This window comes from Sus scrofa, chromosome X (assembly GCF_054392235.1).
Source record: "Sus scrofa isolate SSC_HxYL_T2T_F1_AM1 chromosome X, Sscrofa_HxYL_maternal_Yorkshire_Landrace_v2.0, whole genome shotgun sequence".
Lineage (NCBI taxonomy): Eukaryota > Metazoa > Chordata > Mammalia > Artiodactyla > Suidae > Sus > Sus scrofa.
In genome coordinates, this window is record NC_139401.1 from 125,522,365 (window position 1) to 125,544,934 (window position 22,570).

Here is a 22,570-nt window from a genome sequence, read left to right on the forward strand (position 1 = left end):
ACTTTTTTTCTCTGCTGAAGGACCAGCAACCAGTCAATCACTTATCAGACCCTTATAGAGCACTCCATTGTTGAAGATAACATGCTAGGTGCTGGGTTCTCTGAGAGATGCAATGAAGTGTGAGCCATGGAATATCACAGACACAAATCTATCTCTATGGGTATTAGAAGCGATTCATAACAGGAATTTATTTTGTCTTGCCTTAGTACTCCTTAAGTACCATGATCCAAATCATCTTATTTCTGACATCCCACCCGCTTCTATATATTGCTATATTTTGTATAAATGCTATTTTTGTACTTTAAGTGCTATAGATTTAAAGTGCTGATATAGGATTTTTCAAAAAGCTAATGGACTTTAGTAAAATTAATTATTTCTGAGTGATAGAATGGACTTTGAAACCAGGGCAAACACACAGTCGGCATTTGCAAAGTAGTAATGTTTTGCATCCAAGTCATTAATCTAGCTAATCTCTAGCTCTAGAAAGGACTGGGGAGCACCCAATGATTTGGTAAGTCTTTGGTGGTGGAAGTTGGGGTGAGAGTCTAAGATATTATGAACAATGTGGTGCATAAAAGCTGAGAGAGGAATGGTGCTGAGGTGGGGGAAAGAGGCTCATGCAAAAGCTAAGAGGAGGATACAGTTTTAATTAGGCAATTTGAGACCTAGTCAGAGTGATTCATTTACCGACATTCTTAGAATTAAATATCTGTACTTAGGAAATCTTCTTTTTCTCATATTTGTATTTTGCATTTGTTTTTCATGTCGATTTAATTTTATATTTTCATAGCATTTAGTAAAACTCTTAAAAAACAATAATAAGCCACCCTGCTTAGTTTTACAAAATGGATTCTCGTCTAATTTAGTCTGGTGTTTTAATGAGAGAGTCTGGAAATAGTGATGGTAAAAACAGGATTGAGAGTCCCTTGTTGGGAAAGTAAAATAGGAAGGATGAAGTTAGGGATGACAGTCGAGTCAGCCTTTTTTTCATCATGGGAATCTCTGGGGTCTCTCGTTTTGAAATCCAGGGACATCTTTATGCTTTATTTAAAAAGGAAGGCCATCCCTTACTTGTATTAAGGTGTTCTTGGGCTAGGAACCCAAGTTATCTCCTATGCTAAGCTCCATTCGGCACAGGAAAGCCCACGTTAGACTTCAAGTACATTTTGGGGTCAAAGTGGAGCAGGGAGCTACATATACTCCACTTATTTACCATCCAGCAATTATTGTTGAGTGCCAGGTACTGTTCTAGGTTTGAGGGATATTGGAAAATGAGACAAGCAGTCCCTGTCTTCATAGTAATTTTATTTTGACCTACATATTATCATTTGTGAGAGACTGGCAAAGAAGCACCAAACAAGGTGCCCTTGACTAAGAATAGCACTACTAACAGCCTGCTAGGGAGTCCCAAATTCCCCTATTATATACTTAGTTCAGCAGATATTTATCAAGTGTCAGTTCTGTGTTAGGATTTGTGCTAGGAACTAGAGATCCAGATGAATAAGTCCCTTGAGAGTTATCAGTAGAGACCTTGATTAAAACTCATGTATTATGTAGGATGGAAAATATGTTTACTATCAATTTAGAGCATTTCAACATAAATGAGACAATTAGATCCTGGCTAATGCTAGGCCCTAATCAAATGATATATAAGACAAGGCCAAGTTTACTTTATTAACTATGTCTATATGGCAGGGGAGTGGAGTAGGAGGCAAGGGGGATGGTACAGTCCTAGAGCTGGGCAGGCTGCGTATCAAACTTGGGAGAGGGAATAGCTTTAAAAGCTATTATCTCCATGTGTTTCCTTTCAAGACCCAGTGAAAAATGGAAATGCAGGGCTCCTTGTTCAAAAAGCAGGAAAAAATGATGTTAACGAGTGAAAGTGAAATCGGAAGCCATAGCAGGGTTTTGGGCAGAGGGGTGACATGGTGTGATTTGGGTTTTCAAAGAATCACTCTGGCTGCTCTGTTAAGAATAAATTGGAATAGGGAAAGGGTGGGAAGAGGGAGGCTAGTGAGGAAGTGATTGCTGTAATTTGGGTGAGAGATGATGAGGAATAGTATTGAAGGGGTTAAAAGTGGACATGCCCTGGGTACATTTTGATGGCAGAGCTGACAGGGTTTTCTGACCCACTAGATGTGGGATATGAGAGAAAGAGTGGAGTTGAGGAGACTCCACGTTTTCTGACCTGAGCAACAGGAAGCTTCATGAGACAATAAACACAAAGTACTCGGCACAGCGCCTGGCACGTACATGGTGCCCGATCAATTCCTGACAGATCTGATGATCCCCAGTAGCCATCAGCCTTTGCATACGAAATAGATCGTGTTCTCTAGAATAACCTACGTATCCTTTGCTCTTTGCCCCACTGGCTTGGCTCATCAGTCAACCTATCTTCACTTAAGCTGACATTCAAGGAAAGAGGTCACTTGTCAGGAACCCTGGATCCTAGTTCAATTACCGTCTGGCCAGTTATGTGATCCCAGGTAAACTCCTTAATCGTTCAGTGACCAAGGGCATTGATCAACGCAATAGAGTCTAACAGTCTGCACTACCTGTCTAATAAAGTGGTGGGGACAAAGCAAAACCACATAGAAGATCATGATTTATGTGAAAATGTGTTGATTGGAAACGTGTTAAAGAAATGCCAAGTTATTAAGTGGAAATGTTCATTATAATGGCTATTCCTGTGGAGATTTTAATTTCAGATAGGAAAGACAGGAGCTGTAACTCTTTTGGTTTTCTTAGAAAAACAGACTTGAAGGTACCGTACCGTGAGTGCTAATCTTTTAGTGCTTAGCCTCTACCATATACCAGTTAAGAGTTTCTTATATTCTTTGAAGCCATTATTAATTTACTTACCAGCTATTCTCCCTGCAGGCTCAGTAACTGTAACCCAAATATTTCTTACAGAATCTTCTAGAGCCATGTGTGTCTCTAATTCTGAGTGGCAAGTAGTTTTCATCCGCTTGGCCAGTTCTTATCAACTGCCTGGATCACTGACTCGAGAAGGTTTTTAGGCTTTTCCCGGGCTCGGTGGTACAGAATGCTCTGATTCATATGCTCTGGAGGGAGAAGTGGCTGTCTGCTCTGACTCTGACATCCCTGCTCTAAAGTTTAACTTGCTTTGGCTTCTGACTTTAGAACTCCAGCAGCATGCTGACCCAGGCTAACTGCTAAGGATTTTCTTCTTGTTCTTTTTTATGTAATAGAATTTTTTTGCTAGCAACCCTCTTATGCATAACCCTTCATCTCTCCAAATTTTACTGCTCTCTGCGGCTACTCCACAGACAGAATGATTTTTAACAGTTTCTCTTATATTCTTCTAGAAGTTTCTTGTGTGTATACAAGCTTACATTGATACTCTTTTTTTATTTTGTACAGTGATGAAAACATACTGTAAGTACTTTTTAAAATCTACTTCCACGTTTAAAAATCCAACAATTTATCTTGGAGCTTATTCTATGTCAACACTTAGTTGATAGATATTGACATGGTTTTTTTTTTGTTTTTTTTTTTTTTGTTTTTTTTTTTTGTCTTTTTGCTATTTCTTTGGACCGCTTCCGCGGCATATGGAGGTTCCCAGGCTAGGGGTCTAATCGGAGCTGTAGCCCCTGGCCTACGCCAGAGCCACAGCAACGCGGGATCTGAGCCGCGTCTGCAACCTACACCACAGCTCACGACAACGCTGGATCCTTGACCCACTGAGCAAGGGCAGGGACCGAACCCGCAACCTCATGGTTCCTAGTCGGATTCGTTAACCACTGCGCCATGACAGGAACTCCCTATTGACATGTTTTGAGGTAGGTATTTTGTAATAATCTCAGTTTCACAAATGGGCAAACTGAGGTGCAGATCAGTTAGGTATCTTGCCCAAGTTCACCCATCTAGTAAGTTGTGAAGTCAGGATCAAAACTAGGTCTGTCAGACTCTATGACCTACTCTTTTAGCCACCCAGCTCTACTGATGTTGCTGAATAATACTGGGAGCCATTGTATTCCTGAGGTAGAAACTGAGAAACCACGACACACTGATGTGTGTGACCACTCAAAGCACAGCCTATGGTTCCACGGCATTTTTGAGCTTCTGAGTACTTTCATACACATAATCAAATTTTAAATTAATTAAATATCTATTCTGTGCCAGGCATTGTGTGAGGCCTGAACATGAAATGACGAGTAAGACAGTATCCTTGTCCTCAAGGCACTCATAATGAGGTGAGGGAAACAGACTTGTTAACAGACCATCACAATGCCAGACAATAAAGGGGATTCTGGTTCTTTAGATTTTTATCCAACATGATGTGTATTAGTGGTTGGTCAGTTAATTTAAAACTGATTAATTTGGAGAATTATAAGAAATGCTATATACATGCCTGAAATATCTTTTTATGTTTTAAATACAGGTCTAAAGCTTTTACCTTGATTATGGGTCTGCTGTGTGAGTTTTCCCTCCTTTTCCTTGCATAACCACATACGTAATGTTTTACAATCATTTACAGTGTCAGTTTCTTTAAACTGTGACATTAAATTAAATAAAAAATATTTGCAAAGCAACCAGGGCACAGAATCCTAGATCTCTTGATCCTTCACAACTAGTTTAGAGTTGCCTCATCTGCACTTCATTTGACAGCAAGTTTCTTTAGTGAATTCCCTTCCAAAACAATCATCTCACTTTTCATAAAACTAGCAACTCTTTCTTTTTGTACTCACTTGTTTTTTGGGGGAGAAGAGGAGGTGTTTATACATGATATTTAGCTAAATTATGGAATTATAATATAGTAGGCATAAACGGGAAGAAACCAGATTCATGTTCCTTAGGCAAATATCTCACTGGGTGAGAGCAAAAGTGAGCAGTCACTCTACTGTGCTGCAGTGTTGCCTAGTGAATGGCCTGGGTTCAAATCTCAACTCCATTAGGTGCATGCTGTGTGATTCTAGACGATTTACTTAATTTCTCTGTGCCCCAGTGTTCTCATCAATAAAATATGGGTAATAATAGTATTATTGAGAGGACTGTATGAATTAGTACCTGTAGAATGCTTGGAACAGTGACAGGCTTTAGCCATTACTGCTATTTTTCAGAGTCATCTATTAGCTGTGAGTTTCCTGAGGGTAATAGAATGTTCTGCAGAGAGTATGAAGCATTTCAGTTGTTGTGGCAAGTCAGAGTTTGCTTAGGTTAGAAGTATCATCAGTGGAGTTCCCTGGTGGTTCAGTGGGTTAAGGATCCAGCATTGTCACTGCTGTGCCTTGGGTTGCTGCCGTGAGGCAGGTTTGATCCCTGGCCAGGGAACTTCTGCATGCAGCAGGCATGGCCAAAAAAATAAATAAATAAATAAATAAATAAGAGTATCATCAAGATAGAGATGGATTCTGCTGCTGTGGGTTGAAAAAGTGGTTCTAAAAGCTGTACAAGAGTGCCCATGGTGGCACAGTGGAAATGAATCTGACTAGGAACCATGAGGTTGCAGGTTTGATCCCTGCCCTTGCTCAGTGGGTCAAGGATCTGGCGTTGCCGTGAGCTGTGGTGTAGGTTGCAGACGAAGCATGGATCTGGCATTGGTGTGGCTGTGATGTAGGCCGGCAGCTATAGCTCTGATTTGTCCCCTCGCCTGGGAACCTACATGTGCCATGGGTGCAGCCCTAAAAGACAAAAAAAATCCAAAAAGCAAAAAACGAAAAACAAACAAACAAAAAACAACCCCAGAGAGAAGCAAAAAAGCCAACAACCCAGTTGAAAAATTGGCAAAAGCCCTGAATAGACATTTCTCCAAGGAAGATATATGGATGGCCAACAAGCACATGACCAAATGCTCACCATCCCTGATTATTAGAGAAATGCAAGTCAAAACTACCACAAGATACCACCTCACACCAGTCAGATTGGCCATCATTAATAAGTCCACAAATAACAAGTGCTGGAGGGGTTTTGGACAAAAGGGAACCCTCCTGCACTGTTGGTGGGAATGTAAGCTGGTACAACCACTATGGAAAACAGTATGGAGGTACCTCAAAAATCTATCCATAGAACTACCATATGACCCAGCAATCCCACCCTTGGGCATATACCTGGACAACACTTTGCTTGAAAAAGACACATGCACCCGTATGTTCACTGCAGCACTATTCACAATAGCCAAGACATGGAAACAACCCAAATGTCTACTGATAGTTGATTGGATTAGGAAGATGTAGTATATATACACAATGGAATACTACTTAGCCATAAAAAAGAACAGAATAATGCCATTTGCAGCACCATGGATGGAACGAGAGACTCTCATACTGAGTGAAGTAAGTCAAAAAGAGGAAGACAAATACCATATGATATCACTTATATCTGGAATCTCATATGTGGCACAAATGAACCTTTCCACAGAAAAGAAAATCATGGACTTGGAGGATAGACTTGTGATTGCCTAGGGGGAAGGGGAGGAAGTGAGATGGATTGGGAACTTGGGGTTAATAGATGCAAACTATTGCTTTTGGATTGGATTAGCAATGAGATCCTGCTGTGTAGCAGGGAGAACTATGTCTAATCACTTATAACGGAGCATGATAATGGGAGAAAAAAGAATGTATACATGTATGTGTAACTGGGTCACTATGCTGTACAGTTGAAAAAAAATCATATTGGGGAAATAACAATAAAAAGTAAATAAAAGCTGTACATTAAAGTCACCTTGGGGGTTTTAAAAATGTCCTAATATCCATACCCCACCCTAAACCAATCAATTCAAGATCTCTGGGAGGATTCAGCTTCCCAGGTCAATCCAATGTGCAGTTATGGGAGCCACTACTTTGTAGGGAGGTTTGCTGGTCTCACTGCTGAAAGATGAGTGAAATTTCAATAGAGATGCTGGTAACAACTCTGAGGTAGGTGATGTGGATGCTTTTATCTTTGTGTTTTGGGATTAATAATGAGGGGTTTTGAGAGCCTAAGCTCACACTGTGTCAGAGCAGAAATAACATTTGGGTCTTCTAATATAAGATTCAACAGTCTTTCTACAACTCCAAGCTGTCAAAACTAAGAAAGATCAAAGTAAATAAGAATTCAAATAAATCTGCTATATCTTTTCCTAGAAAAAATTGTCATGTAATGTTTTGTAGAAATTTTAAAGTAAAATAATAATCTGAACTTTTTTTGTACATCAAGTTTATATTCATATTTCCTCCCATAATGAGAAATGGTTTTTTTACTATCTCAATTATAAGCTATGTAAAAAGTTTTTTGCTTGAAGTAAGTGTTTTATGGCACAAATATGATAAAAGCCTTAATATTTAGTAGACTTTGATATATTTTTCTATTTATTTATTAAATTTATGCTAGCAACGGTCAGTAAAAATTAGTTTTCTTTTTCCACTGTTATTTCACATAGTACACATAGAATAGAGAAAATAACATGTGAAACCTAGCTAGAGCTGAAGCATATAAATTGAATAACTTAGTGGCTTAATTGAAACAACCTACTCCACTACCCCCCGCCCCACCTTTCTAAATATTAAATACTCTAGCTAACTCAACTGTGGCAATAAAAGCTAGTCAGATTAAACAGAGACTACTTCAGAAGCAAATACAAATCATATTGTACCAAGATTTAATGTAATGCTTTTAAAAGTTTTTCTTCAAATGTTTATAGATACATAATTTTACATTTTCCACAGTAAAAAACAAAATAACAAGGTTTCACTCTGATAAAGTTAAATTAAAAAGTAACAAGGCTTAATTGAGTGCTTTGAAATAAGTAGTTTCTTTGTGGTGATTTCATAGTGGGGAATACAGTTCTTTTTCCTTGGAATTTAGAAATATTGATTACTTTTCAAAAAGCTTCTGAAGTAGAATTACAGCTTTAAAAAGGCTAAAAGTTTACCCTTTTTCTATGGTGATAAAAATCTAGTTAACCTTACAAGGAATTTGACTGAATAAGAATGGAGTGACTGTTCAGACTTTAATGGTGAAGAATGGCTACAAGTAATGACTTGAAAATTTTACTAGTTAGTGTATTAATTTCCATTGGCTGTTGTAACAAATCATCACAAATAGAAGTGTATTTTCTCACAGCTCTGAAGGTCAGGAGTCTGAACTCAAGGTGTCTGCATGGCCACACTCCCTCTGGAAGTTCTGTAGGAGTTGGTTCCTTTACTCTTCCAGCTTCTGGTGGCTCCAGGCATTCCTTGGCTGTGGCAACATCACTCCTATCTCTGCCTCTGTCTTTCCAGCATCTTCTCTTCTTTACGTTTGTGCCTTTTTTTTTTTTTTTTTTTTGTCTTTTTGCCTTTTCTAGGGCCACTCCTGTGGCATATGGAGGTTCCCAGGCTAGGGGTCTAATCGGAGCTGTAGCCACCGGCCTACACCAGAGCCACAGCAACACGGGATCCAAGCTGCGCCTGCGACCTACACCACAGCTCACGGCAACGCCGGATCCTTAACCCACTGAGCAAGGCCAGGGATCGAACCTGCAACCTCATGGTTCCTAGTCGGATTCGTTAACCACTGAGCCACGACAGGAACTCCTGTGCCTTTTGTTCTATAAGGACAGTTGTCTCTGGATTTGGGGCCCACTCGGATAATTCAGGATGGTCTCATGTCAAGATCCTTAACTAAATTACATGTAAAAACTGTTTTTTTTTTTCCCCAAAATAAGATAACATTCACAGATTCCAGGTATTTGGATGTGGACATATCTTATGGGAGGTTACCATTGAACCCACTCCAGTTTCTTTTAGTGGAGTTCAGGCCATCCCATCTGCTGAGAAATATTAAAACAATTAGGAGAAGCATAGAATTACCTCAATTTTTTTTTCATAATGAAGATATGGATATAGTTTGATTATCCCATGTTTGGCCAAGATACAGTGTTTAATCAATCAGCTTCCACATCTTTAAGGTTTGCTTATAACCAGTATAATCCCATTTCTTGATGTCCTAGTAAGTGGAAATTAGGGCATAGTTGAAATCCCATAAAATAAAACATGTATAAATTATCCTCCCCCTTCTTTGTTTGTTAGTAGTTCAGAACTTCATAAACATCGATAATGCCACTAGAAAACAGGCATTCCCAAAAGTCAAAAGTAAGTCATTGAGAAATGTAGCTGGTAAATTGCATTGTGCCATTTCCAAATACTACTTCTAAGTGAGTTGTTTAAGGATCAAATGAGGTGGTGCCTTTGAAATTATCTTTGTAAATTGTTTTATATTATGCTAGTGTTAAGGAATTACTTTGCTCTCTGTGAAGGAGATAGGCACAAGAATGATATAGTTGGACACTGTCAAAAACTGTTTGCCAAATAGAAGGTAAGGACATTTTTGTTCAGCACATCAAACAGGTTTGCACTTGTTGGAGTGGTCATGGAAGTTTAGTGGTCTGTTCTTAATCAGTTTAATAGGTTATATCCATTATCAAGAATGCACTGAGTTTGCATTAGAAACAAGCTCCTTGTATATGAAGTAGGTGAGTCGTCAAGGTGAAGTCCTTGCTTGATTTTTGTTCACTGATAAGAATTCATTTGGGATGTAAAAATAGATGAAAATCTTGGAGGAAATGATTATAAAATGAGGGAACTTGAGACCCTAGGGAAATAAGAACCTGTCAGCAAGAATAAGAAATAATTTTTAAGAAACTTCTCAGATTTGAGACATATAGTTGTAATGATTGAGTAGAAAGAAAAGTCATAGCCAATGTAATAATGCAAATTTAATTTTCCAACTTTAAACAATAATCAAACCTCATTTTCCACCTAAATAAATCTTACCTAATAGTCCAATACATCAAATGGATTAAAGTGCAGCTGCTTTAGTTGCACTTATGAAGGTGGGGAACAGGCATAAGTGACACTTGGTATACTTGTCACTGTTGCAATTGTGAATACTTGTGTGATTATTTGATCAATAGCTCTTTTCTCCACTAGACAGCACTTCAGGCTGGGACTTTGTTTCATTTTGCTCATAGTTACATTCCTAATACCTAATGTAATGTCTGGAACTCAATATAAACATGTGTTGATGTATGAATGGATGGTAAAGAAGCTAAGAAGCTAGTTAGGTGTCAACATCTTTGATAGCAATGAAGGCAGAAAAGGTCTTTTTTCTATCATCCCAGCATTTTATCATCAGTATTGTCATTCAGAAAGAATACTGCATTTCACTGCCTGGCACGGTCCCTGGAACATAGTAGGTTTCAATAAATGTTTGTTAAATAAATGATACTTGGAAAATATTAGTTGAAGAGAAATGATTGAGCAAATAAGTGTCACGTGATAGAATTAAGATGAGTCATTTAATTTTCTGCCTAAAATAATTTAAAAAACATCTGAAACAAAATTTCATAGAGAATCCTAATGAAGCCTCCTGGGTGTCCTTTTATTTTTAATTTTTAATTTTTATTTTTTTCTTATAGTTGATTAACAATGTTTTGTCAATTTCTGCTGTACAGCAGTGTCCCAGTCACACACACACACACACACATTCTTTCCCTCACATTATCCTCCATTATGTTCCATCACAAGTGACTAGATGTAGTTCCCTGTGCTATACAGCAGGATCTCATTGCTTATCCACTCCAAGTGCAATAGTCCGTGTACACTAACCCCAAACTACCAGTCCATCCCACTCCCTCCCCTATTTTTTATTTATGTTGTTTTATTGTTTTGCCTTTTTAGGGCCGTACCCATGGCATATGGAAATTCCAGGCTGGGGATCCAATCAGAGCTACAGCTGCTGGCCTACGCCCCAGCCACAGCAATGGGGGACCCAAGCTGTGTCTGTGACCTACACCACAGCTCATGGTAAGCCAGATCCTTAACCTATTGAACAAGGGCAGGGATAGAACCCACATCCTCATGGATACTAGTCAGGTTTGTTACTGCTGAGCTATGATGGGAATGCCTAATTATTTATTTTTAAAGAATTTTATTAGAGTGTAGTTGATTTGCAGTGTCATATTTGTTTCAGGTGTACAGCAAAGTGAATCAGTTATACATATATCTATTCTTTTTCAGATTCTTTTCCCATATAGATTATTACAGAATATTTAGCAGAGTTCCCTAGGCTATATTGTTAGTTATCTGTTCTATACATAGAGTGTGTATATGTCAGTCCCAAACTCCCAATTTAACCCTTCTCCCCTTGTTTCCCCCTTGGCAACTAAAAGTTTGACCTCAAGATCTGTGAGTCTGTTCCTATTCTGTAAATAAGTTCATTTGTATTATTTTAAAATTATATTCCACATATAAGTGATAAAATATGGCATTTTTCTCTGTCCTGTTTCACTTAGTATGATAGTCCATTAGGACCATCCATATTGCTGCTAGTGGCGTTATTTCATTCTTTTTTATGACTGAGTAATATTCCATTGTACCACATATGTACCACATCTTCTTTATCAATTCCTCTGTGTGTTGGCAACCCACCCGTATCTGCTCCTGAGGTGGCCAAAGCACAGGGGTCTGCTCAGGCAGGAGGGATCTGGGGTGACAGCCAGAGTGTGTGAGCCGGCCCAGGTGGGGGGTGCTGGGCGACAGTCAGGGCACCCAGAGCCTGCAGAGGTGGGGGCTGACATGCGGGAAAATATGCTGTCATGCCCCCCCCCCCCCTCACATACCACTCAACAATGGTGCTTTGCCCCCGTGGCAGCTTGGGCCTCCTCTAGGAACACTACATGCCACATTGCTCCATACCTGTCCCCTTAGACTGTCTCTGCTCTCCAAATTCATGCTCCAGCACCCAGCCCTGCCCACACCAGTGGGCACACGGATCAGGCCAGGGTGTGTAGGGTGGTGCCGTGGACCCTCTGTTTAGGTCTCACTCTGTCCTGCCTGCCATAGGTGCACCAACTCTTGTGCTCTCCTCTGAGTCTGAAGTTCCTTTTCTATCCCACTGGTGAGGGGAAGCCCCAGGGTGCGGGAACCTCTCTTCTCCTTCAGCTACCTCCCAGGGTACAGGTCCTAACCCACTTCTTTTTTTTTTCCTTCATCCTACACGGTCACGTGGAGATTGTTCTTGTCCTTTCAAGTGTTTGAAGTCTTCTGCTAATGTTCGCTAGGTATTCTGTGAGAATTGTTCCATTTGCAAATGCATTCTTGATGTATTTGTGGGAAAAGGGGAGCTCCATGTCCTGCTACTCCGCCATCTTGGAAATCCCCTTCCCTAGTTGTCCTTTAAAAAGTCAGGGCTCTATTAAGTATAAGTTTAACTTTGTTTATACCAATTCCCCAGAACTGCATTGTCTGAAATTGTGACATATCATAAAACAACTGGAGCCAACAGTGGTGCTAAAGCCATCTTCACTCAGTACAAATTGCTGACTTACAATTATCCCCAGGAGACACTGAATGCCCCAAATATGGACAGCTCCGAAAGAAGTATGCCCAGTTTGAAAGAATTGTGTGTCCTTAGGAAACACACAGGCTCTTTATTTAAGAAGAAGAGGGATAAATTACAGTCCTTTGAAGGAAACCCTACCTTGTGCCTTAGCTAGGTGTGTAAGCAATTTACCATTTGATCTACAGTGTGTACTGTAGCAAGACATTGCCTAAGGATGAGAGCAGATCAGTTTGCACTTTAACTAGTCATCCAGAGCATCACCAGACTAAGGCACCAAAGCCTTGTTCCATAGTAATTTTGTATGGAATTTCTAGAAGTCCAGGAAACTTGCAGAGAGAAAGAGAAAGAAAGAGAGAATTGCAGGGGGAGGGACAGTCTTGGAGCCTCACCTGCTGAATATTCATTTTGAGTCTCTGTGTGTGAGAGCATCAGAAGGCCTTAATTAGCTGCTTCAGTGGGTGGAATTGGCCCTACAGAGAGGAAGCCAACTGGTCCTCAAAGTGATGATCTGCAGCTGACTGGCTCTGGGGGGTCTACAGATGGATTCAAAATGGAAACCATAGAAACCTGGGATTATTCTTTTTGATATATGTATTTCTTCAAAATAAGCAAAATTTCCAAATTTATACATACTTGTTATAAAAAGTATAACTAATATAAAAGTATACATCACGAACTGTGAAAATCTCCTCCTATCAACTAACCCCATCAACCCTATCCATGCCTCCCCCCACATCCTACTTTCTTGCCCAGATGTAATCACTGATGCCTGCTTGGAATCGCAGTATGTGTCTTCCTAGACCATTTTCTATTTATATACAAGCATAGCAAGATAGGTTGCTATGGACTGAATATTTGTATCCCTCCCAAATTAACATGTTAAAGTCCTAATCTCCAATGTGATGGTATTTGGAGATGGGGCCTTTGGGAGGTAATTAGGTCGAGAGGATGAAGGCCTCATGAATGGGATTGGTGCCCTGACAAAAGATCCCTCTTGACCATAAGAGGATACAGTGAGAAGGTGGCTGTCTGCAAATCAGGAAGGAAGCTCTCACTAGACACTGAAGCTGCCAACATTTTGATCTTGGATTTTCCAGCCTCCAAAACTATGAGAAATAAATTTCTGTTGCTTAAGCCACCCAGTCTACAGTATTTTTACAATAGCTGGAACTGACTGAAATATACATACATAGATTTTCAAACACAGACGTAGGATCATACTATACATATTTCACTCTGACACTTTTTTCACTTAACAGTATGTTGAGCATATTTCCAGCTCAGTAATTTTTTTTTTAAAAAATGAGTAGCTTCAATTAATAATAGTCTGGTGTGTTTCCTTCCAGGCCTTTTTTTCTATACACATATATGCATATTCGGTTGGTTTTGGTTATCTTTATATAAATAGGATCATGCTATATGCATTTTTATGTTAATATTTGTTTTTCCTAAAGATCATTTCATGTCAATACACATAGGTCTTCCTCACTGTTTTAAACTGCTGTTTAAACTGTGTTAACAAAATACGGATGCTCCTTATTTTGCCAGTCCTTTACTGATAGACGTTTAGGTTGGTTTCCCGGGGTGTTTTTGGTTGTTATTTTTGTTGTGTTTATTTGATTATAAACCATAATGGAATGAATATCCTACATCTCCATTTTTTTTGTGTGTACAAGTTGTATTATTTCTTTTTTTTTTCTTTTTTTTTTTTTTTTTTGGTCTTTTTGCTATTTCTTGGGCCGCTCTCGCGGCATATGGAGGTTCCCAGGATAGGGGTCCAATCGGAGCTGTAGCCACTGGCCTACGCCAGAGCCACAGCAACGCGGGATCCGAGCTGGGTCTGCAACCTACACCACAGCTCATGGCGACGCCGGATCGTTAACCCACTGAGCAAGGGCAGGGACAGAACCCACAACCTCATGGTTCCTAGTTGGATTTGTTAACCACTGCGCCACGACGGGAACTCCAAGTCATATTATTTCTATTGGTGAAATTCCTAAGTCAAATGATTTAAGAGATACTATCAAGTTGTTCTCCAAAAGGCCTTTCCTCAAATCCTTGCTAAGACTCAATATTGCTAGAGTTCTTATTTATTGCAAATTTGACAGGTAAACATTATTTCATTGTTATTTTAATATTTATTTTCCTGATTACTAATGAAGTTGACCTGTTTCTTTATATTTCATTCATATTTTTCATTCTATGTCATTCTGCCTCCTGGTCATTTTCTCCTCTAATTTCTTCCAGATCCAGGTCATCCTACACAGTGATACTAAGTGAGTTTTCCTAAAGCTACTTGTCATCACTATACTTTTTGATCAAATCCCTTCCCCCCCTTTTTTGGCCTTGTCTGTAGCATGCAAAAGTTCCTGGGCCAGGGATTGAATCTGCACCACAGCTAAAACCAGAGCCATAGCAGTGACACTGCCAGATCCTTAACCGGCTAAACCACAAGAGAACGCCTCCAAATCTTTCACTTTAATCTATGAGGTATTTATTTTGCTTTTGCTGTGAGCCTTGACCTTTGCTAAGCCCGCTGGGTGGGCAGTAATGGTTCTTGACCTGTTTGATGGTACAGGAAGCTCTTTCCCTCTCCCCATCCCTCACCTGGGGTATGTAACTTGCCCTAAGTCTGGAATCCTTAAAGCCCTTTTTAAAATAACTATGGAATAATCCTCTCTATGCTTGAAATCTGTGGAATCCAAGCTCATTTTTGCTTAGATGTGAAATGCATGAGTATATCCAACAAAATGGGAACGATTCTGAAATTTTCTTTTAACTCAGTATTTGCAGAAATGAAATTATTATTCTGACATTCTCAGCGTAACACTTCAGCACAACACTTTCCCCATCCCTTTGCCAATTGATGCTGTCTTTTGTCCAAGTTAGAGTTTCGGCCTCCCTTCAGAGGGGCTTCTGCTTGATACCAATGTCACTCAATTGGATCTCAAATTTTAGAATGCCCCGTTGACCCTGTAAAACTTCTTGGATAGGGTATTTCTGGCAATACCAGGATCCAAGTCCTGCACGTGGCTGAATCTTTGGAAGCCTTCATTTTGGTCTCAGGAAGAAACATAAGCCTTTTGCTAGCTGGATAATCACCCTCCCCACCTTCCCACCCCCATGCCGTTTGAATGGTCATCAGAGTGCACTGTTTAGGAATAGCTATGGAAACAAAATTGCATTTTAGGAGTGAAGTTCTAAAATGTGTCATGTTCTGCCACTTCTAATTCTAGAAAAGGATTACTGCTAATCACTTCTTTTTAATTTCCAGTAAAGCATCTTAGGTGATAATGTGGATGATATGTAGTCTGAACTAAGGGAGGGGAAGCCATGGACTTCAATGAGGCTGCTCCACAGTAATTGGTATTTCATAAGCTTCATTTGTGCCTTTGTGACAGAGATACTGAGATTTGTCCAAGAGATAAAGGCTCAAAGAAATGGAATTGGCACTTGGCTTTCCAGCTGTCTCTTTTGAAGTATACTTCAGAAGCTTTAATAGGCAGAAACTGTTTGAATTTAGATTGTAAGCTTACCAATACAATCCTTTTTTGATGTGCTATAGAGATGCTTGTAGCTTGAGCTCAGTAGTCATTACCACCAACAATGGAAGTTCATTTCACAAACCACTTATTTTGTGTGAAAGATGGAGGATAGGCGACTCCAGAAAAGCACAGTTCTCTGATCCTCAGCAAGGATAAATTAATGAGAAAAATGAGAAAAAAAAATCTAGATGGACCGAAACGAACTGCACTCATTCTGCAAGCAGTGCACCAGGATGTTTATACACAACTGCTCAGACCAAGCTGGTAATGTATTATATTCTGTTTTCTTTGCAGACAAAGCTTCAGATTTCTACAACAAAAAGTCTAAGACCTCAGTGATAAGAATTAATTTGAACTCAGAAGATTTAAGGCTTAATTAGAATTCTGATCCAAGACAGCAGACTGTGTGAACTGCTGTTGCTAAACTGTACTGTGTAAACATTGCATACTGATGGAGTTTGCTTGTCAACTCAACTGGCATTTTTGTGCAGTAAGCTTGTCTTTCTGTCAGCCAAGTGCATCCTGGGAAAAGATCAGCATCTCAAAAGAGTGTGATCTGCATGTGTAAAGAGAGGGGGGAAAACAACCTCAGAGAAAAGGAGATTTTGCATGTTTTTCAGTCGTTCAGAGGTTAAAAATAATGTCTTCTAACCATGTACATTTTGGCCCAAGGATAGCGAGGATTTTCTTTCTAAGAATTAGAAGATAAACACTGTTTTAAAAAATTTGAGTCATAGCATCTGTAACCCTTAGCTAAGTGAAGCATGCCGCAGAAAGAAGACCACAGAAAATGAAAAGAATTTAGCAATGTTTTGAGCTTTTCCCTAATCCTGCCTGTGGAAATCTTTGTTTTCTCGTATCTACTACCTCAGTCTATTTATCTAAATCAAGAGTCATTTTAAAAATAAATAAATAAATAAATAAATAAGTAGCAGCATAGTATAGGCAATATGAAGAGCAAGAGTTGGCTTTTATAGACAAATTTCAAATCTGCTGCTGAATCGCTATGAGCAAGTCGCTTCATCTCTCTGCACCAGTTTCTTATCAATTAAATATTGGCATAGAAAAGTAAGTTATGTTGATGTGACTGTTAAATAATGTATATGAAAGTCCTGGCACTTAATGTGTGATGAAGAAACGTTTGTTGAGTAATTTGAGACAAGAGATGTTTTGAAACATCCATTCTCAGGTCATTGGGGTATCTCTTCTCCACTGTAGATGGACTTGTTTTATAAGTTCCTAAGCCCAGGGTCCAGGTTCCTGTGATTCTTTGTTCTCAGCTCTACGGTTTACACAAGGTTTTGAATAAGTGACTTTTGCTTGCCTCTGCCCAGCAAACAAGTTTCTTCTTCCTATTTATCCTCTGATCCTTTCACTAGTATTTTCCTCCCTGACATTCGTCTGTCAGTTTCAGAGATTGTCTGTTGTAGACAATTTTGGCCAGAGTTTTTTTAATGGTTATCTGTGAGGGAGTTATTTCAGTATAAGCACAAAGGAAGAGGAAGGAGGGAGCCAGTACGTAGTGGGTGCTCAAATATTTGTAGATTAGGTGCAGGTAGTATGCAAGCATAGGCAAAAGGGAAAGGGAGTGAGGCAAAGAGAGAAAGGGGTAATAATAGGTAATATTTATTGCAATTATTGAATGTTTAGTACATGCAGATGAGGAAACTGAAGCTTAAGGAAGTAAGCAACTTACACAAAGTCATACTCAGGTCAATCCACACTCTTTCATCTGAAGTCAGATATGTTTCAAAACTCAGAAATTTCTGGATTTTGGAAAAATATGTTATATGTGTACATAGATTATATAACATCACCAGCTGGGTTAGCGGTTACACCACATAATCACATGCATTAATCTTGATGCGTTGAAAAATATGTGTATTCATATCTAGTGAGCTAAATAAAGACTGTAAGAAGATCCACATTAGTTCAGATCAAGCAGGTATTGCTGCCAAATAAGTTACCAGCATCCTTATTTTTCAAAGCTTTTTAGATTTAGAGGCTAGTGAGAACCCAAATGCGTCAGACTCCAGAAAAGGGCCACCTCCTGGCTATATCAATTCTATGTTGCTGCTGAACAAGTTATTGCAAATTTAGCAGCTTAGTGATGCAAATGTTTTCTCTTACAGTGCTGAGGTTCAGAAGTCCAAAATAGCTCTCCCCAGCACTAAACCAAGGTGTCAGTAGGGCTGTTTCTTCTGGAGACGATCTGTTTTCTTGCCTTGGCCAGCTTCTAGAGGCTGCTCGCATTCCTTGGTTCATAGCCCCCTCATCCATCTTTAAAGCCAGCAATGGCAGGTTAAGTTCTTCTTACATGCCATCACTTTGACCTTCTCTTCTGCTACCACCCTTTTCCATATTTAAAAGGCCCTTGTGATTACGTTGGGTCCAACCAGATAAACCAGGGTGTCATAGCTAGGATTCTCCAGAGAAACAGAAGCCATAGAGTATGTGTGTATGTGTGTGTATACATTGGTGCTTCCCTTGCCAGCTTCTGTATTTATATGAGCCAATTCCAAGAGAAAGAGCAAGATAGACCAATTTAAGGAATTGGCTCATTCATGCTTATATAGAGGCTGGCAAGCCCAAAATATGCAGAGCAGACCAACAGATTGGAGACCAGGGAAGCACCAGCATTTCAGTTCAACTCTGAAGGCCATCTGCTAGAGAATTCCTTCTTGCTTGGGAGAGGTGCAACTTTTGTTTAAGGCCTTCAACTGATTGAATGAGGCCCATACACATCATGGAGGGCAATTTGCTTTACTCAAAGTCAGTCTGCTGGTTTAAATGTTCACCTCATCCAAAAATACCCTTACAGAAATATCCAGAATAATGTTTGATCAAATAACTAGGCACTGTGACCCAGCCAGATCATTACATAAAATTAACCATGACACATCTCCCTCTCTTGAGGTCAGTGCATTGGCAGCCTTCTTTCTATCTTCAAACTTAATAGTCCCTTTTCATGAAACCCAACATAGTATTTCCAGGGATTAGGACATGGACAGCTTTGGGAGCATTGTTCTGCTTACCCCAATGTGGTCACGCAGTTGTGCACAATGCAGTTCCAAGGGGATGCTGCTTACATAGACTGCCGTTTGAATAGTGATGCAATTTGGAGGTCCCATTCCAGCGTCCACTTGCCTAAAGACAGCCATTGCATATTTTGCCTACCAGGGAGAGAGTACAGTAAAGATGTTTTTCTAGGCCCAGCTTCTGGAAAACAAGGTGATGATGGCTTCTGCATTAATATAGCAGCTAGTTTCACAGGAGCCGCGGTCCCTAGAGAATCACTCTGTGGTGCATAGGGGCAAAATTGTTGGGTTTTCAATTCCAAGACTTCCTCAGGACCAAGCCAGGATGGTCTCTAATAAGTGGCTTTTATAACTCAAACAGGATTGCCTCCTCCAGATAACTCTTTGGGCATTTTGTGGAAGGGAAGGGGAGAAAGCTGCATTCCTGATTGTGGACAACCTGGCGTGAGGTTTCAAAGGAACTCCTGGAACTCCTCAGGCAGGGAATTCTTGGAGTTGGATGGGTAGTGAGTATAATCACAATAGCTATGGAGCTAATGGATCTGCAGCTTCTTTCTGCAGAGGAGCATTTTTCAGAAGAACCCAGAAACTGCTAGAGGATCTTATATTTTTAGTGGTTTTGCAAAATGACAGAAAAACCAAATACTTCCTAAATACTCAAGTTAGCAGAGAGATGCACCCTTACCTAAATCTGCGCTATTCTCCTCTCCCCAAAGGCAGCTGAGAAAAGAAACACAACAGGAGAGCGAAATCAGAAAGTCTTTTCAAAGGTGCCAGGGTCATTAATTCAAACTATTTCAGGAAATCTAGGAGTAAAGTATCCCTTTTTTGTTGCTGAAGTGAATAATCTCATTTTCATCATTTACAAAAGTTCAGTGAGTCAAAACTCTATCTTATTTATGACCCTTCCAATTCCTACAGTAAATAGCGACACTGTAGATGTTTCATTGTTGTAGAGTCATTACCAAAGATTGTTAAGTCAATCGGTATAAATTCTACTATCAGTTTATAATCACTATTCAGTTCTTTGTAGTGTCTCCTGCAACTTCTGTTTCTGGCTTACTGTTGCTCACAGGAGAGGCCATATTTCTGGTTTTGATGTTGATTGGCTTTTATTAGCAGCCAGAAAGTTTGATATAGATTCAAATAGTGCTGGTGAGCATGGAGAACATGAAGAAAGGTCAGCAGGTTAGGTGAGCAAATTGCCACCAAATGGAGGACGTGACCCCAATTTTTCCTTTTGCCGGAAGGACACATGGCTGAAAAGTTCTTGGGCACATAGCAGTTGTTCAAAATAGAGGGGTACAAAAAGGAAATATCCGACAGGGCTTGGAACTCACACATCATTATTGAAATGTCTACTGGGCTCTTTGTTAAAGGAATTAGCAGAAGTCCTGTCAAGTCTCTGGTGGGTCTCCAAAGCTCAGGCTTTTTCTGTTATACTATGTTATTAAATTATGCTCAGTATCTTCTGCTTAATGTTTAAGACATTTTAGAGTGGAGTGAAGGCAATCTGGCTAAATTTTATAATGATTTAAAGCAAAAATAAAAACAACTTATTGCTTAAATGTTAAAGACTTTTGTTGTTGAAAGACCAAACAACATAGAGAAGACATTACTATATTTCATTTTTTAATGCAATTTACCATTTAAAGTTGTCCATATTTTTTCAATTGTCGTAGTCTTAAGATGAGTGTCAGTAAACCTTCTCTGTAAAGAGCCAGATAGTAAATATTTTAAGCTTTGTGGAACAGATGATCTCTGGTGCAGCTACTCAACTCTGTATCATAAAAGCAACTAACTATGGACTAAATGAACGGACATGGCTGTGTTCCAAAAACTTTATTGACAAAAACATCTGGGGGGGCCAGATTTGGCCTGTGAGTAGATTATAATTTGTTCACTCCAAGTCTAAGGGACCAGAAAATTGATTAGCTCAATTTTGTTAATGTGCTGTAAAAACCAGAATAATAAAGGTCAGTTATCCAGCCTTGCGAGATGGTTACAGCTGTCCAAACCATTGTCTTCTCTACATTTTCCATGATCCTGACTTCTTAAACTTTTTATTTTGTCTCCCTGATGTCCTCTACTGTGCTAACATACCATAGGACTGTGGGAGAGAGGAAAAAATTGGGGATTGGGTGGTCATAGCTCAGGGGGCCTGGAATGCTTGAAGAAAATACAATGATTCGGTGTGACTTATGTACATATAGGTATGACTTATTCAATAAATATCAAATTTTACTCTCTAACAAAGGGCAACAAATTACCTAACCAAGACTAAATGGATATATGTTGCCTCCGTTACCCTTAGCCATGGAGTTCAGATTCCAGCAAACACTGAGGTCTTTCTTTTTTGGCTAAAGAAAAGAAGCATTTAGATTATAAAGTTTGATAGTGTTGACTCTCTCCTTACTGAAGAAAACTGCTCCTCTCTCTGAGTGTCTCTCATTTTTAAGTCAGTTTAGCACCAAGGGCCTGGTTTTAATCTTAAATGTCAAGTATACTTACAAATGTCAAGTGTACATATAAATGTCAAGTGAACTATGTAGTTCCTCATAACCTCTCCTACTGAAGTGTAGAAGGCACCGTACAGAAGACCCATGTCTCAAGGATTCCAGTTCTTAATGGAGTTTGTTCTTGTGCTGGAGGCATAGCTATCTAGTTAGCTATTCACTCTGCAGCCTCACAATGAAATTGGAACAGTTTTCAGAGTAGGAGTCAATGAGCCACATACTTGTTTCTAGGAAGTTACTTAGAGAGCGCAAGCCCTCTTGGTGAATTTTTTGAAAGAGGAGAGGATCAACAGGGAAAACAGTTTCGGGAAATCGCTTGTGTGCCCATTGGACAATATTCTGAAATAACCTACTTATTCAAGTGACTGGAACACCTCTTCCTTCTTGTCAGTGAATCCTTCCTGCTTATGCAAGGGGAAGCATGTCCACAATTTATATTTTTCGTGAAATAGATTCTTTTTTCCTCCAAATCCATTTTTTTGTTGTTTTTAAGAAACATGCAAAGGCCCTGTAGTATGTTCTGCATTTTCTTCACATGCATGCATTGCTTCTTTTATCCACTTAGCATATACTTATTGAATGTTGATTATGTGTTAGGTACTGGATAGAGACAGCTGTGAACTCATAGAGATTACATTCCAGTGGAGGGGAAAGATCTTAAATAATTAATTACCCAAGTAAATAAATAATTAAGAACTGTGGCAAATGCTTTAAAGGAAAAGTACATTGTGCTCTTAGAGCTTCTAATAGGGAAAACTGATCTAGTCCAGGAGCAGGGAAGCCTACCCCAAGGAACTGCCCATTTTGGCCAAGATTGGAGAAATGAATAGAGGTTCATTAGACAAAGAGGAGGAGGTGTGTTCCAGGCAGAGAACTCTAGATGCAAAGCCGTTGCAATGAGAAAGAGCCCAGAACATTGAAAGTAAACCCATGTCTCTCAATGACCGAGGAAGTGGTAGAGGGACACGAGACTCATTTCTTCGTCAGCTATTCTGAGGGAACCACTGTGGACAAGGCACTGTTCTAGGTACTGGGGATATAATTATGGAAAACAACATTCCTGCACCCATGGGATTTACTTTCTAGTTGGTCTGAGATTACAAATGCATAACTCTATATAAATTTAATTTCCTATAGTAATAAGTGC

General features: G+C 39.5%; 1 long non-coding RNA gene across 1 annotated transcript in view; it reads left to right on the forward strand.

Moving 5' to 3' along the window:
• The first annotated feature begins 456 nt into the window (after nt 1–456).
• LOC146394805 (uncharacterized) overlaps nt 457–22,570 on the forward strand; it is a 655,226-nt gene continuing 633,112 nt past the window's right edge. Inside the window, exons 1-2 of the long non-coding RNA XR_014835895.1 lie at nt 457–511; nt 2,386–2,486. This is a non-coding gene — a long non-coding RNA (uncharacterized LOC146394805). The remainder of the gene's footprint in view (nt 512–2,385; nt 2,487–22,570) is intronic.